The sequence below is a fragment of the Solanum lycopersicum genome, chromosome 1 (assembly GCF_036512215.1).
Source record: "Solanum lycopersicum chromosome 1, SLM_r2.1".
Lineage (NCBI taxonomy): Eukaryota > Viridiplantae > Streptophyta > Magnoliopsida > Solanales > Solanaceae > Solanum > Solanum lycopersicum.
Genome location: NC_090800.1, coordinates 49,115,216 through 49,120,176, shown reverse-complemented (window position 1 = coordinate 49,120,176; position 4,961 = coordinate 49,115,216). Strand labels below are relative to the sequence as shown.

Genomic DNA, 4,961 nt, shown 5'->3' with positions numbered 1-4,961 from the left:
TTATGAAAGGCGTTAATCGTCAAGAAATGAGGTGAAGATAGTTGAGGCTCTTCGTGCCAAGTTATACAAGGATACTACTGTTAAACTCAAAGAAATCTAGGCTCAAATTTTAAGGAAGAGAAATGCGCTTCGGCATTTTTAAGTCGAATATATAATGGTGTCACGACCCAATTTCTCGAGCCATGAAGGCACCTACTATAACCCATCACTAGGTAAGCCAAAACATAAATACAATAAAGGATCCCTCCCAGAACCTGGAAGTCACTAATACAGAGCTACCAACAAAACGAGTACAAGTCCCAACAGTGGACCACCGAAACTAGACTGTCTCGAAAAGTAAAAGACAAATCTTTATATAAACAGATGGAGACTGAAATAGTACAAAACGTTGTGTGCTCACCCCTGTCTCCAGACCAGAAATTCTCCAAACTCGATCAACGCTGACTACCGGTGCTCGGACCTGCATCACGAAAATAGATGCAGAGCGTAGCATGAGTACCAAAAAAAACAGGTACCCAGTAGGCATCATAGGCCGACTGAACTAGAAAAGTAAAGCACTATGAAAAGACGGAATCACAAAAGTAGAGATCAAGAACAGAAGGCTAAGTAACACAATAATGCACACGAGTGTATAAAAATCTAACTAAATTAATATAAATAAGCTAACTACACCTAACTGGACCCACCATAAGCCCTGAAGGTACACTCGTGCACAAGTTTAAATAAAAACCCGAACGGACCCCCATAAGCCCGACGAGTACACAAAATAACTATAACTTAAGGAGAATAAAACTCGAGGCCGAAGAACACCGAACCAAAAAGTAAAATCTGACGGTACGGAGGTCGGGCCTTAAACCGAACACTCACCAGAATTACACAAGTAGCCAATTGCAAAATATAAGTAACTGAGGCCGGACCTCTAACTGGATGCTCTACATACTTGAGGCCGGACCTCTAACCGGATGCTCTACATAATAAGTGTGTGGATGTTCTAGGCCGGACCTTAAATCCGGATACCCGACAAAGATGTCGATATAGCTGCTGAAAGAGTCTTTATCTATCCATAATCATATAAACCCGTGGAACACCATCCAGACTTAGGTAATCAATGTAAGTCCTTAAAGCTGAATCGAACTCAACTTTGAATCACGGAGCGGAAATCATTGACACTGACGTAACTCAAGAAGCCGTAACATCGAAGAAATAAGAGTAACTATCGCTAGAGCAAGCTCATCGTCTTTCTAAATACCCAACTATCAGACTCAAGTGTTCTACATCAGTCTACAAGGATTTAAGCCGACCGAGCGACGTCGGGGCTAAACTAAGTCCTACCGACTTTGAATCATGCATTTCTAAGGAAAACCCTAGTCAAACCTAAACTAAGGCCCAACATACTTCTGACAACCAGTATTCAAACATACAAATAATTCATATAGTAAAGAAGGTCAATTAATAACAATAAACATGCTCACAGTTACCCAATAATTCTATGAAAAAGGGCGAAAATATGATTCTTAACACCTATGGATGATCCAATAACTACCCAACCCAAATCCCAACTAATCAACATGCATTCATATGTTCAAGTTCAATCTAAGAAGAGAAACCATAGCCTACCTGAACGCAGATCACGCGCGCTCTAAAATTCACTCCCCGGATCTTTTACTTTCTAAAAGGCCTCGAAACGTTGATACACTAAAATCGCAAGAAACGGAGACGGGTCAATTTCATGGTCAAAAATGGAAAAAGTGGGATCCGCGTTGAGAAATCCCGAATTAACCCCAAATAAAAGTCCTAAATAACTCTCGAAACTTGTATACCATAATGGAGCATAATTCAGGACTCAAAACAGTCCCAACATGAACATGCAACAAAACAACCCAAATTCTAAGCTAAAAATCAGCAACTATGGCAGCAGCTACTTACAAGATTTTACCAAAAATGAAGCTCCAACAGCCAAAACCAACCACACCACGACGATCCTCACGAAAAACCACACAATATAGGCTCTTGAATCACTTGATTCGGACCTAAAATGGCCAAGAAATCACCTTCTAAAAAAACCCAAAACTTGTGCTCGAAAATGAGCTAGACAGCAGTTAAAACCCAAAATTTACCTCAAATCGGGTCCCCAAATCAGATTCCAAGCTCACCAATGCGTTGCCCTAGAAAAATCTCACAACTTAGCCTTTTGAATCGCCCAATTTGGAGTTGTATAGCTCAAGATATCAAGATTCTAAAGTAAGATATAAAACTGAAAGTTGGGTTTTTATAGGGGCTGCACCAGATTCAGCTTTGCCTACTTCCTTTAAAGTCTCCGACGGGTGCTCGGAATTCGTTCGGAACCTGATAAAAATAAAATAGATATGCTACCATACCAAAGTCGACATTTCGGACTCAAAGGCGCAGTCAAAATTTTCATCAGAGGTCATCTCGATAAAATGTGGGTCCCACTTCCATTGCCATTTTAAGTCAAAAACAACAAAAGGGCTCGGAAAAATATCAAAAACCTCAAAACCCGAAAGAAGGGTCAAACTAGACCAAAGTCGACATTCCGGAGCTAACCGCGCTGACAGAATTCTCATCCGAGCGCGTTTACTCAGAATGTTGACTAAAGTCAAACTTAGCCTTTAAACTTAAAGTTAAAACGCCTAATCCCACCAACTCACACTGAAAACTTTGGGAGTCATGTCGACAATGCTACTAGACTAAAATGACCCTTCTGGAACTGATGGAATCGTCAGAATTGGATTCTGATGTCATCTTCTTGAACTTTTGATCGAAAATGATCGTTCAAGGTTCATAAGCTCCAATACTAAACTCACACAATAACCAAACGAATGACCAGGTGACCGATCTGTCAGTCCCAGCAAGTCATAAATGACTTGGAATCGCTATAGGAACGCTCTAAACGATGTACAGAATATAAAACACTAAAAATGACAATAAGGGTAATTACAATATCCACTACTAAAAAGAACTTTCGTCCGCGAAAGTAAGGGTCAAGAAGTACCTGAAGGCTCAAACAAGCCGGGAAACTGCTCTCGCATCTCCTGCTCAGTCTCCCAGGTAGCCTCCTCGACTGAACGATGCCTCCAACAGACCTTAACAATAGGAGTGGCTCTCGAGCGCAATTTCCTCACATCTCTGGCTAGGATGGCAACTGGCTCTTCTACAAATGTCAAATAATCATCCAACTCAATTGCATCATACTGGAGCACATGGGACTCATCAGGAATATATCGGCGTAGCATCGAGACATGGAAAACTGGATGGATGGCTGAAAATGCTGGAGGTAGGGCCAACTCATAAGCAACCTCCCCAACTGTTCGAAGTATCTAAAAAGGCCCAATATACCTGGGGCTAAACTTACCCCGTCTCCCAAATCTCATCACACCCTTCATGGGTGACACACGGAGAAATACCCGATCACCAACAAAGAATCTCAAAGGTCGACGCCTCCGATTCGCATAACTCTGGTGCCTACTCTAAGCTGTCCTGAGTCTATCCTGAATCACTCTCATCTGCTCCAAAGCCTCCTAAATCAAATCTGTACCTCGCGGCCTAGGCTCTGTAGACTCGAACCAGCCCACTGGAGTGCGACAACGCCTACCATACAAGGCCTCAAACGGGGCCATCTGAATGCTAGAATGGTAGCTGTTGTTATATGCAAATTCTACCAAAGGCAAGAACTGGTCCCATTGACCACCAAACTCCAAAACACAAGCCCGTAGCATGTCCTCAAGGACCTGAATAGTGCGCTCTGACTGACCATCAGTCTGCGGGTGGAAAGTTGTGCTCAGGTAAACCCGGGTGCCCAACTCATCCTGAAAGGTCCTCCAAAAGCTAGACGTGAACTGAGAACACCGATCTGATATAATAGAAACTGGCACCCCAAGAAGTCGAACCACCTCTCGAATGTAGATACGAGCCAACCTCTCGGCACTAAATGAAGATTGAACGGGAAGGAAATGTGCTGACTTGGTCAATCGATCAACGATGACCCAAATACTATCAAATCCTCTAGAAGTCCTCGGTAGACCAGCCACAAAATCCATAGTAATGCGATCCCACTTCCACTCCGGAATGGGTAATCCCTGAAATTCACCACCAGGCCTCAAATGCTCAGCCTTTACCTGCTGGCAGCACAAGCAACGAGAAACAAAGTCAGCAATATCTCGTCTCATGCCACTCCACCAGTAATGTTGTCTCAAATCACGATACATCTTCGCTGTACCCGGATGGATAGAATATCTAGACTCATGAGCCTTCGAAAGTATCAACTGTATCAAATCTCCAACTCTAGGGACACAAATGCGACCAGCGAATCTCAACACTCCATCAGGATCTAAGGTAGCCTGATCACCATTACCCGCTAACACTCGATCTCTAAGGGACCCCAGGGCCTTATCCTCAAATTGACAACCACGGATCCTATCATACAAAGAAGACTGAACTCCCATATAAGCCAAGACGCGTCTAGAATCTGATATATCTAATCGAACCATGCTATTGGCTAAAAACTGAATGTCCAAAGCCAAGGGTCTTTCACCTGCAGATAAGAAGGCTAGACTACCCATACTCACCGCCTTTCGGCTCAAGGCATCTGCTACCACGTTCGCCTTGCCCGGATGATACAGAATGGAGAGATCATAATCCTTCAGGAGCTCAATCCAATGACGCTGCCTCGAATTAAGGTCCCTCTGGCTCATGATGTACTGAAGACTCTTGTGGTCAATATAGATCTCACATCGAACTCCATACAAGTAGTGCCTCCAAATCTTAAGCGCGAAAACTACTGCTACCAACTCCAAGTCATGGGTGGGGTAGTTGCGCTCATGGACCTTAAGCTGCCTCGACGCATACGCAATAACCCGGCCCTGCTGCATCAATACACAACCCACACCAACACCAGACGCATCACAATAAATCGTGAAACACTCACCCTCAATCGGAAGAGT

General features: G+C 43.4%; 1 long non-coding RNA gene across 2 annotated transcripts; it reads right to left on the bottom strand.

Moving 5' to 3' along the window:
• Nucleotides 1-223: 223 nt before the first annotated feature.
• On the bottom strand, nucleotides 224-2,238 carry LOC109119884 (uncharacterized). 2 transcript variants are annotated; one of them, XR_011213682.1, is made up of 3 exons: nucleotides 2,118-2,238; nucleotides 1,927-2,030; nucleotides 224-460 (listed from the first exon to the last, which is right to left on the bottom strand). It is a non-coding gene; the product is annotated as an uncharacterized lncRNA (long non-coding RNA). The 2 variants fall into 2 exon arrangements; XR_011213683.1 differs by lacking the exon at nucleotides 224-460 and adding an exon at nucleotides 1,653-1,695.
• Between the last annotated feature and the right edge of the window lie 2,723 nt (nucleotides 2,239-4,961).